General features: G+C 42.2%; 1 protein-coding gene and 1 long non-coding RNA gene across 2 annotated transcripts in view; both read left to right on the top strand.

Annotated features, from left to right (window-relative positions):
* LOC126183809 (uncharacterized) overlaps positions 1-15,398 on the top strand; it is a 280,828-nt gene that overhangs the window by 159,525 nt on the left and 105,905 nt on the right. The window lies entirely within an intron of this gene.
* LOC126183806 (zinc finger protein 85-like) overlaps positions 1-15,398 on the top strand; it is a 91,388-nt gene that overhangs the window by 8,923 nt on the left and 67,067 nt on the right. The window lies entirely within an intron of this gene.

Below are 15,398 nucleotides of genomic sequence, written 5' to 3'. Positions count from 1 at the left end.
AAATTTGTAGCTGGATATTATTTTCAGTCCATTGAAGAAGTTATGCAACCTATAAAAGAGGAGTATTTTACAGTGTCCAGAATTGCTCTTCAGCTCAATGGAAAAATATTGTGCAAAGTCTGTTTAACAATAAGAGGATTACACTGAGTAAGAGGCACATTTTTCACCTAAAAATTCAGACTTTTGTTACCATACTGACAATTTTCTCAGTGCGCTCATCTGTGAAAAAAATGAAAAAATATGGAGGAGGAGGGGCAGACAGTAAATTAAAGTGAATGCCAAAGAGGTGTGCCTGTTTTTTCAGCTTTGAAATGTATACCATCAAACTAGACCTGCCAGTCACTCATATCAAAGAAAATCTTTTTATGTAGCTCTTTTGTTAGAAGAAAGAGGTCCATAAGGGACATTAACAAAAGTAATAGTAGAAACAGAAAGGGATGAAATTACACACAATGCAGGATGGACAATATCTCCCAACACAATAAAAGATATGGCTCTGAGAAACAACAACTATTCATTAGGTTACAGTGTGACAGCATGAACTTAAATAGAACAGTACAAATTAGCGACATGTACAAGACTGCCGGCCGGAGCCAGTGTGTGGCAGTAGAAAGAGCATTTGCCCACCAGGGGCTGTAGGTTGTTGAGGCGCCATACCCAGTTGATGGCTCTGGTTAGGGTCTGTAGCAGCCAAATAGTGCAATACTCAAATGTGTGACCGCACTGTGGTAGTAGTGATGGAGTAGTAGTAATGTGCAGGTTACAACACTCTTCCTTCCTTTGGAGGGCCCCCCTGCAGGTTTGGGGATAAGAATAGGCCCGCGGTATTCCTGCCTGTCGTAAGAGGCGACTAAAAGGGGTCTCACACTTTTTCTCCTTTATGTGATGGTCCCCTGTAGGGTTTGACCTCCATATTTCAAAATTCTTCTGAAGAACAAGCCAATTGGGGAAGGGTGCCTTACATGGTGCATTGTGTCCGTCGTGCATTGAGACCTTTAGCCGGCTTTCTCGTCATCGCATTGCAGTCCCACTCGTTCTCCATCTCTCGGGCGAGTCCCCACTTCTAAGCCAGAGAGGCGTAAGTCTTCTTTGGCTTCTCTCACTAGGAAGGGATCCCTTGGGTCACTCCCTTCCCAGGTTCCAACCAGCAGCACGACAGACACCTGCCAGTGGCTGAAGAAGCCACAGGTCGCTGATCATAGTGCTTCGTGATCCCCTTCAGTCCCGGAGACTAAATCAAAGAAGCCCTCCCAGCTAGGGCAACCAAAGGAACAGTGCGAGAAATCGCAATCGAAGACCCCTAAGACCAAGGAAATTGTGGTGGCACCCACTCCACCGCTACCTACAAGCTTTGCGTCTGAGGATGAGGTGGAGATTCTGGCATCTGCTGAGGACCTAGATCTGGTGGCGGCAGGTGACCCAGCAGCGTAAGCTGCTCCTCTGTCCCTTCACGCCTTTGTCGGCCATGGACAATGTCATCCACCAGTGGAATTGCAGGGGTTTTTTCCATCATCTTGCTGAGCTCCAACAACTTCTCAGCCTTCACCCTTTCTTCTGCATTGCTCTTCAGGAAACTTGGTTTCCAGCAATGCGAACCCCTGCCCTCCATGGCTATCAGGGTTATTGTAAGAACCGGGCAGCTTATGAGAGGGTATCTGGTGGCGTCTGCATCTACGTCCTTCACTCTCTTTACAGCGAGTGTGTCCCTCTACAAACACCTTTAGAGGCTGTCGCTGTTCAGGTGTGGACGCCTCAGTCTGTTACTGTCTGCAGTCTTTATCTTCCACCGGATGGTGATGTCCCGCAGCATGTCCTGGCTGCGCTGATAGCCCAATTGCCGCCACCTTTTCTGTTACTGGACGACTTCAATACCCATAACCCTCTGTGGGGTGGATCAGTGGCAACAGGTCGAGGCAGCACCGTTGAGCAAGTGTTGGCACAGCTCGACCTTTCTCTTTTAAATAATGGTGCCTTCACACATTTCAGTGTGGCCCCTGGCACATACTCAGCCAACGACCTTTTGATCTGCAGCCCTAGCCTATTACCATCTGTCCAATGGAGTGTGCATGACGACTTGTGTGGTAGTGACCACTTTCCAATCTTTCTGTCACTGCCACAGCATCACTCTTCTGGGTGCCCCCACAGATGGGCTATGAATAAGGCTGACTGGAACTTGTTCACCTCCATTGCCACTATTGAGCCTCTTTCCAATGATGCCATTGGTGATGTGGTTCACTCGGTCACCACCGGCATCGTTACTGCCGCAGAATCTGCAATTCCCTGTTCTTCTGGGTCCCCTTGGCAGAGGACTGTGCCTTAGTGTTCACCCGACATTGCTGAGGTGATTAGAGATCACAGGCGGGCCCTCCAGCATCACAAGTGGCATCCCTCATTGGAACACCTCATTGCTTTTAAATGGCTCTGCGCACGAGCCCGCCGCCTCATTCGCCGATGCTAGCAGAAGTGCTGGGAAAGGTATCGTCTCCACCATTGGCTTCCGTACCTCTCCGTCACAGGTTTGGGCCAAGATTAGGCAACTCTATGGCTGTCGGACCCCCGTCAGTGTACCTGTGCTTTCACTGAATGGAGCAGTATGTACTGACCTCTGACAAAATTTCAAACTGCTTAGCGGAGCAGTTTGCTCAGAGTGCCGCTCCTGCGAATTACCGACTGGCCTTCCGCTCCCTGAAAGAGTGGTGGGAACGTCGGAGCCTTTCATTTCACATGTACCACCCTGAATCGTACAATGCTCCGCACAGTGAGTGGGAATTCCAAAGTGCCCTAGCCGCTTGCCCTGATATGGCTCCTGGGCCAGATCGCATCCACTGTCAGATGCTCAAACACCTCTCGGTGGACTGCCAGTGACACCTCCTAGACCTTTTCAACTATATTTGGGTTGAGAGTGAGTTCCCATCGCAATGGCGGGAAAGCATTGTAATCTCCGTGTTGAAACTTGGCAAGAACCCACTGGAGGTGGACAGGTACCGCCCCATTAGCCTTCCCAACATTCTTTGCAAGTTGCTCGAACGCATGGTGAGCCGGAGGCTGAGTTGGCTACTTGATTCTCAGGGCCTTCTGGCTCCGTCTCAGGGTGGGTTTCGTAAGGGACGCTCTGCCACCGATAATCTGGTCTTCCTGGAGTCTGCCATCCGTACGGCCTTTGCCCACCGTCAGCATCTGGTTGCCATCTTTTTTGACATGCGGAAGGGGTACGCGACTTGGTGACATCACATCCTCACCACGCTTCATGGGTGGGGTCTTCAGGGCCCGCTCCTCATTTTCATACAAAATTTTCTGTCGCTTCGTTCATTCCACGTGCCAAGTTGCAGCCTCCCATAGTTCCTCCCGAGTTCAGGAGAATGGGGTCCCTCAAGGATCTGTTTTGAGTGTCTGCCTCTTTTTAGTTGCAATTAATAGGCTCGCTGCAGCGGTGGGAACATCGTGATCAGCTTCCTTGTATGCTGATTACTTCTGCCTATACTATAGCTCCACTGACATTGCAGCTGCAGGGCGCTATCCACAAGGTGCAGTCTAGGGCTGTAATGCATGGCTTCCAGTTTTCGGCTGCCAAGACCTGCGTTATGCATTTCTGCCAGTGTCGCACAGTTCACCCTGAACCACGGCTTTATCTTGATGGCGAACCTCTTGCTGTGGTGGAGACACATCGGTTTTTGGGATTGGTTTTCGATACCCAGTTGACTTGGGTGCCTCATATTCGGCAGCTTAAACAAATGTGCTGGCGGCATCTGGACAGTAGCTCTGCAGAATCGCTAGACAATTTTATCTTTGTCAAAATGACAATTGATAGTTATGTTTTATCTTTGACAAGGATTCTCTCTGCTCATCACGTGTTACTTCAGTATATATGTTGCTCTCAGATGTCCAACCAGTCAGTCGGCAAGACTCAGAGGAAGAGCGTCTCTGAAGATGTGCAGCACAGTCCTGGACGAAACATCAGGAATGGAAGAGTTTCTTGGACCACAACCTCACATCCTGAAAGGTTTACAAGCAGCTATGTTACCTGTAGGTGCCATGGGCCGGGGAACCGCAGTGTCTAAAGGTAATGGCGGCAGGTGCCAGCATCAGTGTAGGGTATGCCTGCACTAATGTAAGAGGCACTGGCCTCAGGTAGGAGGGTCCTGGCATTCTCCCCCAGTCACTCCTCCCCCATGAAAGAAGGCACTGTAAGTGTGTTGAAAGGCCAAGAGGCATCGCCCTTGTGGGACCAGACCACTGGGAGAGCAGCCGGAGACCATGCTGGGAGGGTGGGCTGGCATGGCCAGGTGGTGTGCTGCCCATAGTAAGTGCCTATGCCAGTGGAAGAGGTGCCAGCGTAGGAGTGCACGGAAAGATTTTAGCACTCACCTGAGGTCACAGGTGTGCACTATGAACACACAGCACTCGTGCTGGCTGTGGGTGACACCTGGCTTCCAATGCGGGTGTCATCCAAACCCTCAGGGCCCAGACCCGAGTTCTGGGTGCAAGCTGCTGAAGATGTCTGTACCACCTCAAAATGCCTGTCTGGTACCAGGAAATGTAGCAGTGTGCGTGGCTGCTGGCAGTGCAAGAGTTCAGTCGGGCTCTTGTCCCTAATTGAAGTCATTCTGTAAGAAGTGACAAGGACATAAGGGCCTCTTCCATCGGAAAGTCTGTGACATATTTGCACATTTGTGGTTTGTAAGTCCACACAAGATGTTCTGCCTCACCACTGGATGTCATTGTGTGAGCACAAATCTTGGAAGGAAGAAACAACTGTACAAGGTAGGCCTTCGATAGGAAACATGGCTGACAGCACCGTGACAGTCGCATCTGCTATTAAAGATGGACAATGAACAATAAAAGGAAACTTGAAAAAGGCACAACAGTTCAAGCTGATCATACCACAAATTTTGCCCCCATGGACAGCCAGGACAGAATAATGCTGCTGAGCTGCATTGAACATTTTGGATGCAAAAGTGTTAGGCTGCTCAGAGCCATCCACATGATGATGGACCAGAACCAACCCTACCCAATACTGGGATGCATCTGTGGCCAATCCTAAATGTTTACCAAGTTCGAATGCCGCAAGAGAGCGTAATTTGTTTTTATGATGCACAAACACGATTTAGCGGGCCGGCGACCACTTGAAAGGAACATTTTTACGAAGTAACTGGTGCAGAGAGTGAACCAGAGTGGCTGCACCCAGAAGAAACCTCTGATAGTCTGCAGTTTTACCAAGGAATAACTGTAGTTCCCGCAAATTGGTCAGATGAGGCAGAGCAAAAATAGCAGTAACATGCTGTTCCAGGTTGAACACCCTGCCTGGAAAGTTATGAGCGAGATACACAATAAAAAATTGTAACTTCATAAGATTACATTTATTGCTTGCAGTTTGCAAAGTTGTAGGGAAAGAATGGAGGTTACGTAAGTGTTCTTCTGTCATAGCACCTGTTACTACATTATCATCAAGATAGCTGATGGAACTAGGAACTGTGAATTACTCCAGAAAACTTTGGGGAAAAGCCAGGTCATTAACCACCCCAAACATTAAACATTGATATTGATAAAGACCAGAAGGTGTCTTCATGACAAGCAATTGTTTTGAATCATCATCTAATGGAACCTGCAGGGAGGCCTCAGCTAAGTCGGTTTTATAAAAGAACTGGCACCCGGCCAATTTTCGAAGTAATTCATCAGTGTGAGGCAGGGGGTATGTATCAGTAACAGACTGTGCTTTTATGGTAACTTTAAAGTCACCACAAAATCGGAGCTGACCTGGCGGATTTTTGACAGTCACTAATGATGTAGTCTGCTCACTAGTTAAAATCCGTTGGTCAATCCAATTTGGATTTAACTTGTTCGCATAAAGGGAGAGAGGTATAACCTCGCATAAGGGGAGAGAGGTATAACCGCGCGCACACACACACACACACACACACACACACACACACACACACACACACACACACACACACACAAAAGGGAACTTGCCGAGCAGAAAGTTTATGTGTGATATGTCTTGAGAAGTAGTTTTACATAACCTAAACCCTCAAAAACAAATCCAAAAGTTCAGAACACAATGAATCTAGGTCTTGATAAGGAATCTAATCCAATACAAGAGGGCCAGTGTCAGTAATAGAAAATTCAAAAGCAACAGAAGTGTCTGACACAAACAAATTCTCAGTATGAGTATCATTAATAACCAAATAGGTCATGAGAGGCTGCACTACAGATTTATTAGTGTGGTGGCAGTAAATTAACCAAAAACAGGAATATATTGTTTATTGTAGGTTCCCAGGCGGTGTTTGATGGGGACCAATGATGAGGAGCCCAGTAATGTGTATCTTTGAAAGTTTAGGAGCAAAACAGTCACTCAGGTGTCCACTTGCAGTGACAATTGTTTATTTGAGAAAGAGCTTATTCTGACCTGTGGACAATGATGAAATATAATAAATGTCAACATCCATTTCTTCCGAGGTAGGCTGAGAATGACAAACAGATGCAATATAGCATTTCTTGTGGGGTGATGCTCAACACCTTTTGTTGCTGTTGCTGCTGCTGTGTCTATCAGGGTTGTCCATTGCAGCCAGGTTTCCTGGTATGCACGGGATCAACTTCCTCTTCGCTCAGTGAACCTGTTGTTATGCGTCATTGTGGTTCACATCAACAACAGCAATGGCCCCCCTCACTTTAATTTGGTGGCCTGCTGTGTTGGAAAATTTAAAAGACTGAACAATGTTTAAAGCTTCATCCAGGGACAGGTCCTCAAACAGAAAAATCTGAAGTAGTCACTGGGAAACACACCCATTAGAGCACAGAGGTACCAACTTTGTTACAAACTGTTGTGTGATCAGACCTTAGGTACTCGATGTGACTGGAAATAATGTACAATATCGTTAAAGTCCTTAGCATTTTTAATGCATAAATAATTTTACATTAGGTAGCATTGTCGAATTGATTGAGTGTATCAGTTCATAAGCAACTAAAAAGTAGTGATTGAAGCAAAGAAAGAGTACTTGTAATGGAACTCTGCGTGAGCTTCTGGCCCAGTCACCCTAATCAAGTTTTGCATCATTTCAGTAAGTGTTTCTGGACAAAACTCAGGCATTTTGGTTTTCAGAAAGCTTGCAGTTATTTCGTTCTGCCTCTCCTGATGAGTTTGTGAGATACTTTGTGGCTCATACATTATCACTCCTAACAGGCCAGCTATGTTTTCCATAGGTCATCCTACTTAATTAATATACAGCTATTCAAATACATAGTTTTTTCCCCCTGTTGCTAATTAGATTTCTTATGCCATAGAATTTTGACACTGATTAATGTGTACATGTATTCGAAGCTTGATATTTCATTTGTTTCTCAGATCTGTTATGTTCCAGTAATTTGTGTGAAAGCATGCTAGCAGTTCTTTTTGCTTGAATCTTTTCAGATGTTTCTTTGCGGTAGCCTTTTTTCTTGAATGAAAGTCTTCTGCCAATCTTAATGAATCTTTTTCCAAGACAGTATTTATTGATGCTTGACTGCTTTTATCAGTGGATGTCATAGATGCTGTTATTGCACAGACCCATAATTGTAACATGGGTTTTGATGTTTGCTTTATTTCTTTGATATTTAGGCTTTGAATCAATAGTGACTCTGTTTTCTTCACAGTTCTGTCTGCTTCAACTCTCTGCGCCATACACTGTATATGTGACAAATGTTTAAAGTACTTTTGCATTATCCAGTTCTATTGTAGTGGATGATGAATCACAGACAAAAATAGGAACTCTCCTTACGTTTTGTCACATTTTAGCTTCATTATTTTACTGTAAATTTGTAATCTTTAATGAAGATGTTTGTTAGTGCCATCAGTAACAAACCTTATACTGATCTAAATGCGTAGAATTTCTGCAGCTGGTGTGAAATAAAACTTGTGGCTTTAATGTTGTGTGATACCATAAAATCAAATGAAATAAGGTAAAAACCAACGTTTTGATTGACCTACAGTGGGCTGTCAGTGTTCACCCGGGAGCAGCTCCACAAGATATGGATGTAATTGCATAAACAAACAACTTCAAGAGAACATTTCCCATACCAATGATTGTCAGCAGGAAAACACTATCCTTGGATGCAGAGAGGCAATTCATTGTTGGCTGCCTTTTCATATACATGTACAGTAGAGTAATCACCTTCCATATACCCATGACCTATATTTTGACTGCGGGCAGTTCTGTACCACCTTAGAACAATGATGTTAATTGTAGTATGTCAGCAAAAGTATGGCAATATATACGTAGAAAAGCTCACTCTCAGGAACCAACAGTTGTGATGCCTGAAGGAAGACCCTCACAAGTTGGCCAAAATGCCTAATTTTACTTCATTTTACAATGTAATGTGGTACAACATGCTGAGGAGTTCAGTCAAGTAAACTGTGTACTATTTTTGGTCAGTTTGATGTGGAATTTGTGCCTTATAACTTGGCTTTCTCATCTAAAACAATCTAATTCTTGACTGAACAGTAGGTAGGCATATAACCACTCATTGTTGCATTCAGTCAGAATGTTCATATGCAATATGTCTTATGCTCATGTTACTGCTTATCTGTGTGGAACTATAAATTATTTCTCTGATTGGCTTTAATGTTTTTCATTTTGTTGACAAGTCAAGTGAAAGGAGGGGCTTTTGGCCACCCCTTCATGCCAAATCCATTAGTAACCATGCCAAACCTGTGCCAATGCAGGAAAAAGACATAAGAAAAATAAGAAGAAACTTCTGTTGACAAGTAATCTAAGAAATTTCAGTGGTTCATTGAAACGTACCAATTTGCAACAGATTAATCAAAAGGTCTTCTGATTGTGTCTTCTGCATGAATAATGATAGAAGTGTGTGGTAAAATTTAAGTTATTCACAGTACTACAAATCTATTGTTTTCAAAAGATCCATCTGATTTTACAAAGGTATACCTTTTACGTGCATGTACATACAACCTTGGAGTACTTTTTACTGTTACATTTAGGATCAAAGTTTTCATTTACTTCTCACAAATGCTCATTGTCCCTTTACTGGACACACAACAAACATCCAGATGATACTCCAACTTCGTCTTCATGGAAGGTACCAAAGCCAAATATTTATGGATGAAGCATGTTTTCCTCACTTGAGCTGTTATTTATTTATCTTCACTACCCTTAATATTTTGCTATACTAATCTTAGTGTATATGTAAAAAGAAGTACTAATAACATGAAATAAGATAAAATTATTAAAAGGTGTTTCAAAATGGAGAGTTCGAAAATTTAAATTTCACTTAGTATGTAGGCAATGTGAATAACTTTATGGAAACACTGAGGTATTTTTCTCTTGGTTAGCTGCAAGCAGAATATTACCAAACGTGTTGAATTATCTTTTCTTTATTTCAGTTTGTTCATTGGTAAGTTTTTGGGGTTCATTTTTAAAATTAAAAAAATTGAAATCTCTTCCATAATATCTATTTTTGCCTCCCTTTCTCTGTTTGATGAAGGATTTCATATTTGTTGAAAATGTTTCAGGATGTGTGTTTGTTGTGTATTAGATGACGGCAAATACACTTTGATTATTTTCATTCAGTTTTGGAGTAGATTAAAAGAACACCGCTAATATTTCTAGACATCCAGAATGAGATTTTCACTCTGCAGCGGAATGTGCGCTGATATGAAACTTCCTGGCAGATTAAAACTGTGTGCCCGACCGAGACTCGAACTCGGGACCTTTGCCTTTCGTGGGCAAGTGCTCTACCATCTGAGCTACCGAAGCACGACTCACGCCTGGTCTCACAGCTTCACTTCTGCCAGTATCTTGTCTCCTACCTTCCAGACTTTACAGAAGCTGTCCTGCGAACCTTGCAGAACTAGCACTCCCGAAAGAAAGGATACTGCGGAGACATGGCTTAGCCACAGCCTGGGGGATGTTTCCAGAATGAGATTTTCACTCTGCAGTAGAGTGTACACTGATATGAAACTTCATTTCTAGACATGCTGGTTATGAGGGATGGTGTAAACCTGGGACACAGCTTTTATTGAATACCAGCACATATGGACCAGTACCTCTAAAAACTGTCAAATCACCACCCGAGTCAGAAGAGAAGCATGATTAATACAATCTTGATGTGCAGAAGCTGAATATGTGAGTTTCAGTAGCTTAGACAAGAGATGCAATACTTAGAAAGCATTCTGAGGAACTTTGTGTAGTCCACATGTTACAGAAGTGGTGTAGTGTCATGGAATCAAACATTTGGCTAAGTGGCACATCGGAAAGAGAAATATTGGGTACAGCCATACTGCCTTACATTGCCAGAGTGACTGAATGAAGTGACCTTGCACTGTGCAAACATGGCTTAAAGACTACAAAACTGGCAAAGAAGACTAAAAAACATCTCAGATACGCAAAAGAGAAAAGGGACCCACTTGCAATGTTGGGAATATATCACATACCTTGCAGATGAGAAAAAGTCTGTTGGAATGACTGGATGATCAGTCAACACCAAAATCACTGAACATAAGTGGCATTTTAGGTTGAGACAGGTGGAGAAGTTGGCTGTGACGGAGTACCTGCTGTGTGAGTCTGACCACAAAATAAAATTCACTTACAGAAAAGTTCTTGTGGTGGAAGGAAGCTACCACAGCCAATTGTTCAGGGAAACTGTTGAAATCCATAAAAATGACAGTAGCTTCAACAAGAAAGAGGAAAGCCTCAATGTGAAAGGATCCTGGATTCACAGTGAATGACCATTGAAGGGAGATTCGCAGTGGTAATGACCACAGAGAAGCCGTGAGACTTTGGTGCCCTAGGGGCACACAATCTGCATGGCAGCAAACTCATTTTGAGTGCGCCACCAGTAGAAGAGAGTAAAGCTTTAACGATGCCAGCCACTCTTGCGGGTGAAATGTCAAAAAAATTACCAAACAAACATTGGGTGAAGAACCTGAGGCAGAAACCAATAGGCAGTTTGTCATATATGGATTTATTGCATTCACTGCTGTTTCTATTCAAGCTCCCAGTGCACACAAAGTTGTTGGAAGTGGAGGCCTATAGACAGAGTCTTTCGCAAACCCTCACAAACAGAATCACATACCATGAGATCAAGTGACCGTGGAGGCCAGTGGTTCAGTGTGAATGGCTGATTCATCATGGTGGTAGCTCATTGTGAATGAATGCTCTTACATGCAGGTGCTAGTGCCATAGAACTCCATTCTGTTAACAAATGAAATTTTTCAGAATGTTCTCGGAATTGTGGAAAAAGCCAGATATCCAACATATCCAGGGAGTGATTGCCATAATCATATTTTTCACAGAGAAGAACAACATTAAATTCTCCCTTTGGGAAATGCACAAATGCATGAAGCTTGGAAGAGACTAAGTTGTGCTTGAATGTGGCATGTAGCTGCTGTGTTTCCTATAGTCTCATGTTCTGGTGCTTTTCTTTTCTACTAAAATGGAACGTAGCCTCATCCCTGAACACTAAACGTGAAAGGAAGTTATCGTCTTCTACCACCACACTCTTGATGAATCTACAAAATTCCACTTTATGTTGTTTATCACCACGATAAAGGGTTTGTGGCAATTGCATCCTGTACAGTTTTAAACATAAACATGCCAGACAGACGTGTGAGGAATACCTGACTCAGATTTCACAATGGGAAGACTTCTGTGGACTATGTGCAAAACTGTTGCATGCTCACTACACCTCAAACTGCCACAAAGGAGCAACCTGTTAATTTCACCTTACATAAACAACCAGTATCTTGGAAGGGCTGTTACCATCATCAGATTCATTGAGTTGTAGGAGGTGCAGTGTCATACTCTCAATGAAAATCATGCTGTATAGATGAATCTGAATTGCACGTGTTGAAATAGATAACGCACAATGGCTTTTGATACTATCCCAGTGTGACTCTCGTGAATGAGCAAGTTAGCTGCACCAGGGAGACCTCGGCCAGCAACTGTTTGAACCACCAACTTGTGGCACCCTTATTTTCACCTTTATTCATGTAGAAGATAAAGTCATGTCATATCAGATGATTCTTTTTCTAAAGACCTTCTACAGTGTTTGGATTGTTGATCCATGTGATGATGTACATTTTCTTTGAACTTTGGATAAACACATAATGAAAAGCTCACAAGCTTCATAGACTTAGTTTGTTGGTTGCTCTGGATCTTAAATTTGTGACTTTTTTATATTATATATTAACTTAATGAGTCTTTCAGTTACAAAATCATCAATATTTTTCAGGTTATGTTATATGAACTGGCAAATAATGAATAAATTGAGCATCATGATGCATAGGAGATAATTTTTTTGAACTACTGTATGGTGTAAAGATAAACACTGAAAGAATAATATTTTGATATTGCCAAAAGATAATTCTGCACAGTACATGATTCACAGTATACAATAACAGCAGCATCAAATGAATATTTCACTCTGCAGCAGTGTGTGTGTGTGCTTTTATGAAATTCCCAGACAAATTATAGCTGTGCAAGATGGGCATTAAATCCCCATATTCTTGTATTTTGTGGGCTATCTTGGCAAACCATCCAACCCACTTAACATCCTCAGTCTGCCAGTATCTATCTGCCTTACTTTCCAATTTTCTCTTAGACTCTCCTCCTTGTGATTGGAAACTGGTAGATGAGTACTGCCAAAGTAAACCCTTTAAGTGGGTGATGAGGCTTGTCATGATGCGTCAAATGATAAAAGTATTGCTCACAAAAGACAATGATTGAAGTCCAGTCTGGCACACTGTTTTGGTCTGTCAGGAAATATCAATGACATTTTAGTTTAATTGTTGTTAACTATCTGCTCAACTGTGCAGAAATTACTTTTGACTATAGTTATTGAGCAGATACATAATACTATATTGGTTTTCACAAACTACTTCTCATATACGGCACCTTCCACGATACAAGCTTGGCAATGCTATGAGAAGATCAGTGAACATGTTCCAATATGGGTTGTTGCAAACCCCTAGGGAAACATTCGGAATAGTCTGTTGATCTTCCATGTGATGAAACCACTGGATGCAATAAATCATAGCATTCCACTTTTTCAGGTTTCATGTTAGGGTGGATGCAGTGAGAAAAGACATAGTTTAAAGACAAGATGTACAGCTTGTGACAACTTTATTTGGTCGGTACCATAGAGTTAAGAGAGATGACCATTGAACCAGTGATGTAATGAAGTATCGTACATTCTTGAAGGGCATCCAGACAGATTTTATGCTTTAAAAATGTGAGGAGTCTGTCTTCATATTTCATACTAAGAACATTTATGCCCCCACTACATACACAAATATTGGTAAAATGAAATGTGAGGCTGAGTGCAAAAGTGTGCTTGCAGCAATTTTCCAATACAACATCCATAAATGGATTGGGAAAAAGAGGACAAATAATACTGTGACAGGCACTGTGTGGCACTGAGAAAGAAAATAAATCCACCATATTCAAAACAAGGGAACTGCCAGGGCATCCAGTGGAACTATCCAGTACAGTCCATCTACTGCTGCATGTGTCACACAGAAATATCAGATATACAGTGCAAGATATGGAAAGTACTGCTCAATAAATTTGCGTGTCCTTAAATGTTATGGGGGTATACTTTACATGACCACCAGTAAATAAGGTTTGGAGACTGTCCGAGAATGTGACATTCAGATGAGGTCATTGCCATTCTTGACTCTGGGTACTAGTTCAGGGACTTGTAATTTTCAGAGCCCTCTCATCCCTTCCATCAACCACTTCATAATTCATTTCTAATGTTAGCAAAAAAATACATTTATACTGCAAGTTCATATTTTATCTTTTGCATAAAGTACACATTTGCTGTTATTTTTAATTCACTTTTATTGCAAAATTTCCTATGCATGAGGATTTTACTTATCTTTTCTATGAAAGTGTGAAATTTACCTGAAGCACTTGTACACTGTTGAGCAAAGTGATTAATCAAGAAATATGTGCTTTAAAATTTGTTTGAAAAGACATGTGCTTAACGATCTTTGTCTATGAAAATGTAAAATGGAATATGCCAATGTAGTTCAGGAAAATTGTAATAATAATTTTTCATTACTTGTGTCATATTGTTGTTTTTCAAAATTGTTGTGCTTCTGTTGATGTGCAAAATTTGACAGTGTTGTCAGGGTCATTATTATTTGGCCATTTTGTCTTTGTTGGAAATATTGTCATCTATTTGAACTGTAATTCACTACTGTGTATGTGTAGGTTAATCATGTTTAGGTAATTTTACTCAGTAATAACCATTTTCATTCTTAGTGTGGTTTAAAGTGTTGCTGCTTCAAATAAATATTCACCCACAAAAATCAAACAATGGAAAATCCAGGATGGAATGTAACAATACCAGAGAAGGAAAGTTGCTACTCACCATATAGCGGAGATTCTGAGTCGCGATAGGCACAACAAAAAGATTCACACAATTATAGCTTTCGGCCATAAAGGCCTTTGTCAGCAGTGTACACACACACACACACACACACACACACACACACACACACACACTCTCTCTCTCTCTCTCTCTCTCTCTCTCTCTCTCTCTCTCTCTCTCTCTCTCTCTCCACTCACGCGAATGCAACTAGCACACATGTCTGTAGTCTCAGAGTGGTTCAGTTCTCTGAGACTGCAGACGTGTGTGCAAGTTGCATTTGCGTGAGAGTGTGTGTGTGTGTGTGTGTGTGTGTGTGTGTGTGTGTGTGTGTGTGTGTGTGTCTACTGGTGACAAAGGCCTTTATGGCCGAAAGCTATAATTGTGTGAATCTTCACCCAGGAAAATTTACACAAAACTCTGGTCATGCACTGCTTATAATAGTATTCAGAAATGTAGATTTGTGAAGAGCATCAAAGCCCTGGACTAACTTTTAGGATAGATGTTTGCTTTGAAAAGGATTTAGTTGGTTTCCTTCCTCACTCTTTGCCATCTGAGCTTGTGCTCCATATCTAACAGTCTCTTCATAAATGATATCTTAAACTCTAACATACCTTCCATTCTTCAGAGTAATAACTAAGGTTGTAGATAATTGATTTTCTGAAAGTGGAAACTGGGAGGAAGGAAACTGCAGCTTCTTATACCTCTGTGCAAAGTTTCAATATTGTAAGGTAACCATGTAATGTTAACTCCAGCTGTGACCTTAAACTCAGTGAAAATTGGTAGGAGAAGTAAAATTAAGAGAAGCCCTTATAGCATTACCAAAATTTATTTTGCTATTATAAGGGCAAGATCCTCCCTTGAACCATGGACCATGCCCTGGTGGGGTAACATGCGTGCCTCAGTAATACAGATAGTCATAGTGTAGGTGCAACCCCATCTGTTGGAAGGCCAGACAGACATGTGGTTCCTGAAGAGGGACAGCAGCCTTTTCAGTAGTTGCAGGGGCAACAGTATGGATGATTGACTGA

Source organism: Schistocerca cancellata, chromosome 4 (assembly GCF_023864275.1).
Source record: "Schistocerca cancellata isolate TAMUIC-IGC-003103 chromosome 4, iqSchCanc2.1, whole genome shotgun sequence".
Classification (NCBI taxonomy): domain Eukaryota; kingdom Metazoa; phylum Arthropoda; class Insecta; order Orthoptera; family Acrididae; genus Schistocerca; species Schistocerca cancellata.
This window is presented reverse-complemented; position numbering and strand designations above follow the sequence as displayed.